Genomic DNA, 13,102 nt, shown 5'->3' on the forward strand with positions numbered 1-13,102 from the left:
AGAACAGTCAACATATTTGGGAAGTTCGTGTAATAATTCTAGTCAATCACACTGGGCTGGGCTCCTTTACTCTCCAGCCGCCACAACACATTAAGGAATGTTAAAAATACACTGCTTCCTTAAAATTACTTTTCCATGCAAGGTACATTTATAGTTGCTACAGAGATTTTATCAATTGCCATAACTACGAGTAGGTGAGAAAGTGGTCCATGAGGTTCTCTATTATATTATGAAAAAGATTGTTAACCCCCTCAAGCGTACCTTTGGAAGCCTACTAAGTACGTTTCAATGTACTGGTATCTGTAGTTGTTATACTTTCAACTCTAAGTAGAGGACTATAACTTGTGGTAGGAAATCATCAGTTGCTTACAACAGAAAACATGTTCTTATCCTAAGTGAACATTCATCTAGATACAGGACACAAATGTATCCTCCTTTAACTCATCTCCTTCTCCCTCCAAACCAGTATCTCATGGCTATCCTCCTCTGGAAACCTGGTGCTAAAATATATTCTAAACCTGAAATTACACAGTTTACTGAGTGGGAGGGAGAGCGGAAGGAAATAGAGATACCAGAGCGCTCTATAAAAGCAACAAATATTTTTTAACCACTATCTGTAACCTTTTCCTCTCTTTTTAAGTAAATACCAAACACTGGCAGAAAAGCTTTCATATGAGTAAAAAGAGTTTGAAACTATTCAGAGTCAAAAAGTTAACTTCCATATGAAGTAGCAAATAAAAGAAGCATTAGAGTTCCGAATCTATCTTGATCTTGGATGAGTTATAGTGACTTTGCTCTTTAGTAAGGCATATTTTAATTAACTAACATCACCTATGAAAGGAATGGTACAAGCTTTTCTGTAAATCACAAATTTTTTAAGTACAACCATGTCCTCAGCGAGAAATTTACACAAGTCTGATGTAAAGCTACAGATGCCCATTCCGTGGCTTTATTTAATATAAACTACTTCACACAACAACTATTTAATAGCAGAAGTATGGGCTAAAGATTCTAAGATGCAATTCAACCCACAGCAAAACAAAACAAAAAAAGAGTATAACTTTTCTGAGGAAGATGCTGTCTTGGGATAGCTGCCTTAGTTCCTATGAGCAAAGCAATTTTTAATAAAAGGGGAATGCCAAGTTCCAAAAAATATGGCTAAATGAAACCAATATGTTTTTCAAGGAAGAGCATTTAGAAACACAGTATAACAGAAATATTTCTCAAAACAGGTCTCACCCACAACCCCTTTCCAAAATACATTGCGCCAAATGGTAGAAACCTACCTTTAAAATTCATAAGCTTCAGAGGGGTAGCTGAGTTAGTATGTAACTGGAAAAAATTTAAAACAGCCAACCAACGAATAGTGTAGCAGCACCCTGAAGGCTAACAAAAACATGTAGATGATATCATGAGCTTTCGTAGGTACAACCCATTTCTTCAGATGTCAGTCATGTCAGTCAACAAAGAACCTATCCAGAGTAACGAATCAAATAATTGCCAGATTAACTTTCCAGCATTAATTAATACTTTTATCTTTTCAGGAGGTGACAGCAGATTGAGGGAGAAGGTTGTTAGAGATTATACTCCTCTGAAAATAGGTGTCTTCTAATGTCAGGAATTTCTGAATGTAATAAGATTGTTTTAAAAAACAAGTCATTCAAAGCTTAATTGAAAGATTCTTTTGGCCTGTCTTTGAAAGAGAAAGAGCTGCCCTATATTACTAAACCTGGGCAGATTTTCAATATTATGTGTGTGCTTTTCTGATACTTAAATAGGAGCAGAAATATTGTTAGGGAAAATATATTTAGTGAAGAAAGGTAATTACAATGAGAGGCTGTTTGGACTATGAGGAGATATAGAGAAAGTATTATTGCACAGAAAAGCCACAAAAACAAACATTGTTAAGGGGCCTCCTGGGTGGCGAGCATTTATAGAAAACCTCCATCTTCTTATAGGAAATTTCAAATTCTGCGTAAGAAATAGGGGGAGGCAACAGAAATTTAAGCCTCAAAAAAAAAAAAATTTCTTATTTCAGAATCCACAGACCTCTCCTCAAAAGCAAAGGGTAGATATTAGATCTAATGTTTTATGAGTGGATTGGTTATCTAAAATGTCTGAGTAGTAGAGCCAACTACTCATTACCATAGTCCTAGCACATACATTATCATCAATTTGTAATTAACAATTTTCTACTGAAAACTAGGGCCCTGAAGGCTCTACCAAGTGTTGCCCTCTTCACTTCCCCCAAACTGCAGAATGGACATTACTGGCTCTAAGTTCTGAGAACAGAGAACCTTGCTTTCTCGGATAGGTTCACTGAATCAAATGGAAAGAAACCCAATGACATCAAGCAGCTTTGTATCAGGCAGGTCCTATACAAGTAACAGCAACCACACACACAAAAATAATGTTTATGTAGTTTCTTAAATTGGGTAGCTTAGTATACTCTAAAAACATTTTTCTTCATCTACAGTAAATCACAACAACTCATCTCAGAAAGATAAACACCATGCAACACGATATAATCATGATCTACTACAGGTTACCCCACCTCTCTGAAAGACTGCAAATCCTCTTCAACATCATCAGTTTAAAGACTTCACTATTAGAGAGAGATGAAACACAAAATATTCAAGCTGTCACATCCCTATAGTTCTCCTGAAGTCCTGAAAAAGCTAAGAATATGAGGATTACATATTCTATGGACAGGGATATTTTCTCCCATTTAAACCCAGCTACTGTTCAGTTTATAACATTCATGGTACTTTACAAGCATACGACTAGATACTAACACACACTGACAATATTTTCTATCCTGATTTCACATGTATTTTAAAGACAGTTTCATACCCACTTGAATATTCAGCAATTGAAATGTGCCAGTTCTATATAAGAAGCACAGCACCAAGAAAATGCAATCACAGCACTGCAATTCACTTATACTCCACATATTTCTGCCAGTGTTTTTGTCCTCACTGTACATACTTTCTGTGTATTATCCATATAAACAGTTTCACCTAACACCAAATAAATACCCAAAATGCTAACCAGTGAATAAATACTGTATTTTTGGTTAGGTATTTCTCAAAGTCTTAAATGGCATCCACCAAAAAGTTTAACCTCATTCATCTCACAGAGAAGCACACAATCAAAAACAAAAAAAAGAGGAGCCGACACTTAAAGGCTTGACATTTTAAAGGACCCAATTTTCAGAATGTGAGAGGGGAGGGGGAACAGCATTTCTTTGAAAATCTCTTTAAGGTGTCCTTAAGATACCCCAAAAATCACTGATCTCTTAAGAATGCACAGGATCTTCAAATTATTTTCAAAATTTACATTCTGTAGTACTCACACATGGTACTGAAATCAAAGAATCATAGAATACTAGAAATGGAAGGGACCTCAAGACGTCATCGAGTCCAGTCCCCTGCTCTCATGGCAGGACCAAGCACCAAGATCACCCCGGTAGATGACTATCCAACCTGCTCTTAAATCTCTCCAGTGATGGAGATTCCACAACCTCTTTAGGCAACTTATTCAGCTTTTAACCATCATGACAGTTAGAAGTTTTTACTAATGTCCAATCTAAACCTTCCTGACTGCAATTTAAGCTCATTGCTTCTTGCCACATCATCAGATGCCTTGGAGAACAATTTTTCTCCCTCTTCCCCCTTATAACACCCTTTTAGAGTAAACTTCTGATAATTCGGCACCTTTAGGACCCAGGGGGTGCTGGATGATCAGACATGCCGGACTATCGGGGGGGGGGGTATGAGGGGTCTGGGGTATGGGAGGGGATGGGGGGCCGCGGCGATGCAGGACCAACCCAGCAGCACCCCAGCTGCTCTGCCCCAGGCGTCCCCAAGTCAACCACTGCTGAAACTGACCAGCGGCTGACTTGGGGAAGCCCGGGGCAGAGCAGCTCCAATTATCCGGCTGCCTGGAGCACTTCCGGGTTCCAGGTGGTGCCGGACTATCAGGAGTGCCAGACAACTGGAGTTTTACTGTAGATACTTGAAATCCACTCTCAGTCCTCTCCTTTCAAAACAAAACAAGTCCAATTCTTTCAGTCTTCACTTGGGTATATTGTCCAACAATATACCAAAGATCTCTTTCTAAAGCCTGTAGACTCAAAAAAAAAAAAAATTCTGCTCACTTTGCTAATATATTGTTCCCCCTCAAGGAATTTAAAATAAACTTTCATTTCTCATAGTCATCATTCTCAATATGGTAGAAAGGCAAGTATCAATCAAGCAAGATTCTGATTTCAGTCATACTAATGTAAATCACAAGTAAATCCATTGTAGCCAATGGCATAACATGTACAAATATGGAGTAAGAAGAATCTGAGTCAGTGTGCAAATGTAGTTCACATCATTATCAGACCAAGAATTTGAAAAACAGAGCCTTCGCATTTTTTATATTGAATTCTGCCGTGTCTTTATTTCATAGTCCAATTTTCAAGTAACTGATGAATTTTCAAGAGTTATAGTGAATAGTTTTTAATAACTCCCTTAAGAATACTTGTCTTTGCAAGATCTTTAAGGATTTGTTAAGCATAAGCATTAATACTAGCATGTCTGCTTTTGATTATGTTCAGCATAGTTTCCATATGGAAACTTACACTAAATTTCACTGGGGCTTTACTCTGTTTAAACCAAGCACTCATTTAATATGATAAATATATGTAGACATTTTCCTATATCACCTTTATAGGTCACACTTATGCAGAAAGAGAAAGAACCGCTGTAACTTTTGCTTGTGATTTACCCATTCCCCTCCTTTGAATGATGATATTCAGTCCCCTTTTTCTTTTTTCCCCACCACTCCTTGGGGGAGTCTCACTTTGAACCTTGAGGAGGGCCTGTTCTATACAAGGTGGAGGGGGATCTAAGTTATGTAATTTCACCTGCGTGAATAGCATAGCTGAAATCAATGTTGTTAAATCCATTTACCGCGGTATCTTCACTGCAATGTGTCAATGGGAGAAGATCTCCTGTTATAACTTCCCTTATGCTTCTCATGGAGGTGGAGTACACAAATAGATGGAAAAGTGCTCTCCCATCTATTGTGTGTCTTCACCAGACCAGGTAAATCGACACTGGCTGCACTGATTGCAGATATACTGTTCTACCAGCAAGTGTAGACACACCCTGTATGTGAGAACAACAGAATAAAAGTAATTAAAGAAATATTTCGACCAAAGAATTGGTGAGCATGGAAATATGAAAGGTTTCCATTGGTGAGAATTGTTACACTGTAGAACATTCACCTAGTAAAACTGACAAGAGGGGTGCATTTGTAAAAATTCAGTAAGCCAAATCAGAATGCTTAGGAGCTACCTTGGGAGCTCAGAGCTCTGCCGCTCCCCTACTACAGCTCGGGGAGGTACCTCAAGCAGGTCTGACCTGGTTCTGGGAGCATCCCCTAGAAAAGAAGATTCATCCTCCCCAGCCTGACCCGGCCTAACAGCCGGAGCCTGGAACACTGTAAAGGCACACCTTGCAGCACAGAGGAGATCAGACCCACCAGCAGGCACCTTCCCTCACCACAGAAAGCTGCTGGTTGGGAGCCCACTTTTGGTTAAATGGGCTTTGGATTGAGGGTCATGGGTGGGGAAGAGAAAAGACCACAGAACCTTCCTGATCATGGGGCCTAGTCAATCACTCACCCATGAAGTTGGACCTGCCCCCTGCAAAAAAGTAATGACCCCCAATAATCTGTGATCCCCTACAATAGCTATTCAATCCCCCACATCCCTTTTGGGTGGAGAACCTCAGTTACAAAACCATGCAATTTCAGATACAGTAAATTTCCGATAATCTGGCACCTTTAAGACCCAGGGGGTGCCGGATTATCAGATATGCCGGACTATTGGAAGGGGGGGCTATGAGGGGTCTGGGATGGGGTGGGAGAGGATGCCATCCCAGACCTCTTATAGCCCTCCCTTCCGATAGTCCGGCTCTGCCCCAGGCGTCCCCGATTCAGCCGCTGCTGGTCAGTTTCAGCAGCAGCTGAATCGGGGACGCCTGGGGCAGAGCAGCTGGGATGCTGCCGGGTTGGTCCGGTAGCGCCACCCTTTGGTGCTGCGAGACCAACCCGGCAGCACCCCAGCTGCTCTTGGGGACGCCTGGGACAGCTCTGCCCCCGGTTTCCTGGAATCAGCCGCTGGTGAGTTTCAGCACCCCAGGAGACCCCAAGAGCAGCTGGGGTGTTGCCGGGTTGGTCCCACAGCCCCGAGGGGCAGCACTATGGGACCAACCTGGCAGCATCCCAGTGGCTCTACCCCCGCTTCCCCGATTCAGCTGCTGGTTAGTTTCAGCAGCAGCTCAATCAGGGAAACAGGGCACAGAGCAGCTCCAATTGTCCGGCAGCCGGAGCATTTCTGGGTTCCTGATGGTGCCGGACCATCGGATGCCGGACCAATGGAGTTTTACTGTATATCCATCTGAAACCATGAAATGAGCTATTTTAAAAATCCTATGACCATGAAAATGACCAAAGTTGACCATGAGAGTGTGTGTCTGTCAAAAATAAAGGCACTTCTCAGAACAACTTGATAGAAACATTTTTAAAATATAGGCAGCAATTTAGCTCACAGACTCAAGCCTCTTTAAAATATAATTCGTTTAAAAATATCATTCATAGTTTTCACATGGCAAGAAGCATTTCTCACCACATAAAACTTCGAAGATGTTTTGCCAAGTGAAATGGAAAACATTTTCTTTAAAAAAAAGTGCAATTAGCAAGTGAAGACTAGAAGAATGTGAGATTATGAACCTTCTTGTTTAACAGCTACAAACTACTGCTACTGCTGTTTGATCAGGACATGCACATGAATGAATGACAGAGACTGATTTAAAGGTATGTCTACACTTGATTCCTCTTTCGAGGGAGGAATACAAATGTAGACATCCGAAATTGCAAATGAAGCAAGGATTTAAATATCCCATGCTTCATTTGCATAATAACAGACTGCCTCTTTTCTGCAATAGCACTATTTCGGGACATCAAACTTGGTCCCTGCGGTGTTATTTCGAGAGAAAACCCCTTCCCTCAAAATCATCCTTACACCTCAAAAAGTGAGGTTTAAGGGTTATTTTGAGGGAAGGGTTTTCTCTCAAAATAAACCCGCGTAGACTGAGTTTGATGTCCCAAAATAGTGCTATTGCGGAAAAGCGGCAGTCCACAATTATGCAAATGAAGCATGGGATATTTAATTCCCTGCTTCATTTACAATTTCAGGTGTCTACATTTGTATTCCTCCCTCGAAGGAGGAATCAAGTGTAGACACACCCTAAGTGGCCACAACTTATATTACTATAACAGCAGTGAGAGGCTCTGTGAGCATACCCTGCACACTCACATTTCAGGAATTTAACTGGGTCCATATAACCAATAACTCGGGGTAGCTCCTCCTCAGTTTGTACCTAGGATTCAGCCAATTTCTGAAGCCTTTTGCCCACCCTTCTCAAGGCAGGGAACAGAGCAATTAGAGAATACAAAGGACGACCCTCCTCTTTTAAGGCTTCAGGTCTCCATTTCTGCTCAAGGCAGAACAAAACCCTGGATTTCTTCTGCCTTTGGGAACTGGCCCTTTCAATCTTTCACTACACTGGTCAGGACAGAAATTGTTGTGAGTTAAACAGTCTTCCCTTTCTAATATTAAATTTTCAAGTCATACGCCTTTCAACCTAATTGTGCCTCCATAGTACTTCAAGAAAGGCAGCAAAGTCCATGGGGATTGGTTGTTGGCTCTGCATTATTTTATAGCTTTTTCCAATGACCCTCGAAGAAAACAAAATCACTCAAGAGTTGCAGATGACAAAAAATTGGGGAAGTGATAAATAATTAAGAGGACAGATTAGTGACAGTGTGATCTAGATTGGTTGTGCCTAGATTACCAACCTAACAATACTCATTCTAGTATGGCAAATGTAAGTTGTACATCTAGGAACAAAGTACAGTATGGCCTGGATCCTTATAGAATGGGGAACTATATCCTGGGAAATTGTGACTGAAAATAATTTTGGGGTAATGATGGATAACCAACTGAACATGAGCTCTCCACGAGATGCTATGGCTAAAAGAGCTAATGCAATCCTGGGAAAAATAAACAAGGGAATCTTGACAAGGAGTAGAAAGATTAGATTACCTGTGTACTTGGCCCCGGTAGAACCACTGGTGACCGCAATTCAAGAAGAATGTTGAAAAACTGGAGAGGGCTCAGAAGAACCATGAGGAGGACAAGAAGATCAGGGAACATACTTATAGAAATATGTATGTTTCTACAGACGCTCACTGCACTTACTACAGGCTGCACCTATCAAATCGGGGATTCTCTCGTCCAGCAATATCTGTGGTCCAGTATGACCATGGATGTTCCTGGGATGAGAGAGACCCAGGGCAAGAGGGCCAGCAGCTGGGAGCCCACTGCAACCCTGAGAGTCTGCTAGCAGCAGGGCAGTCGCAGCAGCCTGGGCAGAACGCGATTGGGAATGCGTGCCACCCAGCAGTGAGGCCCAGACCACAGCAGCCCAAGAGAGGAAGCTTGACCAGGGGGCGGGTCTGCAGCAGCCTGAGCAGCAGCGGCAGCATGATTGGCACTGTCTGCTGCCCAGCAGTGGAGCCAAAGCTGTAGCCGCAGCAACCCAGGAGGGGAAGCCTGGCTGGGCCACACCAGCCTAGGCAGCAGCGGCAGTGTGATTGGTGCTGCCTGCCACCTGGCAGTAGGGTCAGAGCTGTGACCACAGCAGCCCCGGAGGGAAAGCCAGCCACGGCAGCCCAGCAGAATCAGTGCGGCCAGGGCCACGTGCCACCAAGCAATGAGGCTGGAGGTGTGGCATCCTGATCGGGTAACATGCCAGCCAGCCAGCAGCACAACCGGGGCTGGGCTGACCCATAGACAGTCCAGATGAGCTGAAGGAGCCAGCAGCAAGGAGGGGCCACAGTCTGGGGGGCTGGCATCAGGAGACTTCCTGTTGTCTGCAAATTCCCTCTTTCAGGACTGGTCAGATCCTGAGTTTAAAGGGAGACTTAATTACAGTCTAAGTATCTACATAAGAAACAAATATTTAAGAATGGGCTCTTTCCAGCAGAGACAGGTAAAACACAGGGGTGGGCAAATTCTGGCTTCTGCAGGTATCGGACAATCACAGCTCTCACTGGTCATGAATCATCATTCGTGGCCAATGCAAGTGGTGGGAAGTGGTATCCCAGTCCACACCACTTCCTGCCACTTATATTAGCTGCAAACAGCAATTGCTGGCCAACAGACCTGCAATCGTCCAATTACCTGCACCTCTTCAGGTAAACATAGCAGTAGTGGCCAACCAGGGACTAACCCTAGCAGGATGCTGTTTTTTTCATTTCCCACCCCAGTATAACACTATCTAGGAGCTGGAAGCTGTAGTTAGACAAATTCAGACGGGAAATAAGGTATACATTTTTGACAAAGAGGAACAATGTACTTACGGCCATAGCAAATTTCCCATCACTGACGATTTTTAAAATCGAGAGTAGATGTTTCACTAATAGATATAATCTATTAATTATTTTGGGGAAGTTCTAAGGCCTGTATTATACTGTAGGGTAAACTAGATGCTCACAATGGTCCCTGCTGGGCTTGGAATCTGTGAAACAGACAGACATGAAATGTTAGCTTCAAAATCACAAAGGCCCTTGTATTCCATTAAATGCAATCTCAGGACCCAGACTGTGCAATGGGAGCCCGTCAGAAGGATCCCTGCACCAAGACGAAGTCCAGGGAGGCCAGTGGGGTTACACCCAAGCACAGGTGTTCTTTTCCTTTCTTCAACTCTCTTCAATATTCACCCTTTAGGATGTAACTGCAATATCAATATCTTCCATGATAAACTCTTGGGCTGTGTCTACACTGGGCCACTTATTCCGGAAAATCAGCCACTTTTTCGGAATAAGCTGCGAGCTGTCTACACTGGCCCTTGAATTTCCAGAAAAGAAACAATGCTCTACTGTACAAAATCAGCCGCTATTCTGGAAAAACTATTCTGCTCCCGCTTGGGCATAAGTCCTTATTCCGGAACAGGGCCAGTGTAGACAGCCCAGTAGTCCTTTCCGGAAAAAAGCCCCGATCGCGAAAATGGCAATCGGGGCTCTTTTCCGGAAAAGCGCATCTACATTGGCCACAGACGCTTTTCCGGAAAAAGGGCTTTTCCGGAAAAGCAGCCTGCCAATGTAGACGCTCCTTTTCCAGAAAAACTGAAAACAGAATAGCATTCTGTTTTAAGCATTTCCAGCAATTCATGCCAGTGTAGACACAGCCTTACTGTCAAGATTAAGGAATGGTCCTTTTTTTGTATTATACAGCACCCAGCACAACCAATCCCCATCACTGACTGAATACTTTGGACTCTACCCCAGTACACATGAATTTATATAAAAAAAAATCTTAAGTGCGTACATGAAATTTTGAAGTAAATACAAATAGGAAACTTTTCCATCTTTGAATAATGAAGTCAACAGATCCATCACAATGGCTACTTTAATGTGCTTGCTAATTTGAAATAGATCCAGATAGGTCAGTCACTAGCAACAGGTGAATGAACTCTCTGAAGTTCCCTCCAGTTGAGACAGCTAACAGTCAGACTTATTCAAATTTACCTTCTGAAATTATAGATTGTGTCAAATAGACTTTAAAGGAAAGTACACAATGATTACTCTTACTGTCAAGCATGGGAGATCCCTCCCAACAAACAAACAAGCCTAAATCTTTGAATGTCCGTTTCCATGCCTAGCTTGGATGATTCATTTCTCTCCAATGTGAACTGGATCTGTGAACCTTACTATTTGAAGGAAGGAAATTCTCTGGTAAGCAAGCGCGCACGCACACGCACAAAAAGACCCTATTCTTCTTTATGTGAAGGTCACAATGGGATTTTCACAACAGTGTACCTGCAAGGTAGGAAAGCAGGATCATTACTTAAAACACCAGAAATAGAATAAATTCCATTAGTTGATTTTTTAGGGTCCTTGTTGTGTGCGTCTAGTGCCCCCAGAGTTCTGGTTTCCAGGGGTACTGAGGAAAGGACCAGCCCTACGTAGCTTCATTTTATCCAATCCCCTTATGGACAAGCTCCTGCTTATGTCGGTTTCAGTAATAAATCTAAAATACTCCAGGAATCATATCACAATGTGTTTGTTTTGGATTTCTGTAGAGAGCCTTGATCAGAAAGTTTTGCCCAGCAGGAAAAGATACAAGTACATTTCCTAAAAACCAACGTTATTATTTTCACAACCCTGGAAGACATTGTTTGACTGGTAAGTGCTTCTTCGGCAATAACGAAAGCAGGTTTTTAAAAAGCTGCCATCTTTAAGCAAAACAGAAAAACTGTCTGAGGGATGGTAAAACAGCAGTGTGAAGATAAGACTAATTTATTTCAGATGGCAGCAGGTTGTATTGTGCCAATCTGAAGAAGAGGTTCTTTCATGTCTGTTTGTGTGTTGCATGAGACTGGGAATGGAACAAAGCTATTGCTGTAGTTATCGCTCAACTATGTAGATTACTCATCCCAGGACTTCATTTTGACCAAAGTACCAGGTAGCCATTTGCTCACAAACTGAAAGTTTGACACTAATTGGGGTTCTAACTCTGTACAGGGCAAGCGTGCAGTCATGCAGACAGCCAAGTGGCAATACAGAGTAGCCATTGACCTTGCTTTAGCTCCCTGCATTGTTCTGGCTCTCGTTTGCAAATAAGTAATTTTCTCCTGTTGTACTTCAGGGATTGCTTCAACTTGCCACACACGTTCAGTATTGCCAGGATTCTAAGATGATTTTTCTAATAATTTTGAATAACCTCAGCTTTCCATTCCATTATCTTTTTCAGGGAGAAGGCTTTTAGCCATTGGATTTTTAGCTTACGAGAGTATATACTAAGAAGATCATCCATCCACGATAGCGTGGCATGTGAAAGCATGCAGAAACATTCAACATGTCAGCTGACAGTTCATAATTTAAATGAAAACATTGTGAGGACTCTAATAGCACCTGAGAGTTTTAATGCCCAAAAGAAGAAGGTCTAAACTGATGTCTTATAGGATATTAACAAATGTGGGTTTTTGTAAACATGTAACCATTGCATTTTTCATGTTTACACACAGTGGGGGCAGGCAGGAGCTAGCCTAAACCATCTCCCCACGAGCACAAGCTCCGCCTGCCTCCCCATTGCTGCCTTGGAGACAAAGGCAGCAGCGTGGGGTGCAGGGGGCTCTGCAGGAGCCAGTACGTGCAAGTAACGAATTAGAACAGTGTTTCTCAAACTTTTTTTTTTAAAGTACCCCTTTAAAAAAAAAAAGTATAAGTACCCCCAGTACCTACAGTTTTCAGACACACAAAATTTTTTTCTACTATTGCAACACATTTGTTTAAACAACTTAATCGTAGCTGGGCGGGCGATGAAATTTTTGGGTGTAAAAAGTACAAAAATAATAAAGCGCTGTAAAACTTAAAACAAAAAGCTCAGTTTTCTCCAAATTTCAGTTGTGTTGATGTACCCCCCCCCCCAGACTTCTCTCAAGTACCCCTAAGGGTATTCATACCACTGGTTGAGAAACACTGAACTAGAAAGCCAGCTTCCTGCGTGTACCGGCTCCTGGCTGTCCCCCACTCCGGCTGCTGCCTCTGATACAGCATGGAGAGTCCAGGTTTATTGGTTAGTCATGTAAATGGGTACATGTTAACATCTATTCTGGATATCTCTGCCTCCTGAAAGGTATATATAGCGAAGAGACCATTCTTTCAAGTACAAGTCTCCACCAGTTAGACACACCAAGTCCTTCACAACCATGGAAGATTGCCACATTTACCCTCCAAATTGCCACCAGGTTGATTTTGGACTGCTATATGCTAGGGATGTAAAATTTTGATTAATTAATTAATTGAATAATGATGGGATTTCCATCAACTATTTGATTAGTTGATAAGGACTAGTGCAAGTTCCACCTTTGAAATGTACAAGACCCCCCAGCAGGGGCTCTTCTGCATTTCAAAGATTGAAACACTACATGGAGCCTGGAGCCAGCAAAGGTGGGGGGGGGGGGGGAGGGAGGAGGAGGGGAGG

At 42.3% G+C, this 13,102-nt stretch overlaps 1 protein-coding gene across 3 annotated transcripts in view; it reads right to left on the reverse strand.

Moving 5' to 3' along the window:
• Positions 1-13,102, reverse strand: part of INPP5A (inositol polyphosphate-5-phosphatase A) — a 424,043-nt gene that overhangs the window by 384,455 nt on the left and 26,486 nt on the right. The window lies entirely within an intron of this gene.

The sequence above is a fragment of the Pelodiscus sinensis genome, chromosome 8 (genome assembly GCF_049634645.1).
Source record: "Pelodiscus sinensis isolate JC-2024 chromosome 8, ASM4963464v1, whole genome shotgun sequence".
NCBI classification, from domain to species: Eukaryota; Metazoa; Chordata; order Testudines; family Trionychidae; genus Pelodiscus; species Pelodiscus sinensis.